This window comes from Orycteropus afer, unplaced genomic scaffold (assembly GCF_000298275.1).
Source record: "Orycteropus afer afer isolate SDZICR_OR568_19922 unplaced genomic scaffold, OryAfe1.0 scaffold00268, whole genome shotgun sequence".
Lineage (NCBI taxonomy): Eukaryota > Metazoa > Chordata > Mammalia > Tubulidentata > Orycteropodidae > Orycteropus > Orycteropus afer.
In genome coordinates, this window is record NW_006921855.1 from 1,189,620 (window position 1) to 1,190,154 (window position 535).

A 535-nucleotide genomic window follows, 5' to 3' on the forward strand; every position below is an offset into this window, starting at 1 on the left:
TTGCTGGGAGAGAGATGCCAAGAGACATGCACTGCTGGGAGAGAGACTGAGCATTGTTCCCAAACTTGAATTGTAGCCTGGTGCTTCCCTAATAAACCCCATAATCTGTGAGTTCTGTGTGGCCACTACAGTGAATTATTGAACCCAGCAGAGAGGTGGTGAGTGCTGGGGGAGGAATGGTTGGTGTCAGGGTTGATGAAAGGGCTGGAGGGAGGCAGCATGTCTGGCCTCACAGGAATTAGCCTTGGGCTGTTAATGGTGATTGTCTTCCTCTTGTGGGGTTAGAGGAGGTCAGAAGATGTGGCCTCCCTGCTCCTTCGGCAGTCTTCAAAGAGACATATTTGTTCTTCAGCACTCGAAAAAGGTCTTTTGCAGCAGGTTTGCCCAATGCAATATGTAGTCTGATGTCTTGACTGCTGCTTCCATTGGTATTGATTGTAGAATCAAGTAATATGAAGTCTTTGACAACTTCAATCTTTTCTCCATTTATCATGATGCTGCTTATTGGTCCAGTTGTGAGGATTTTATCATGTTT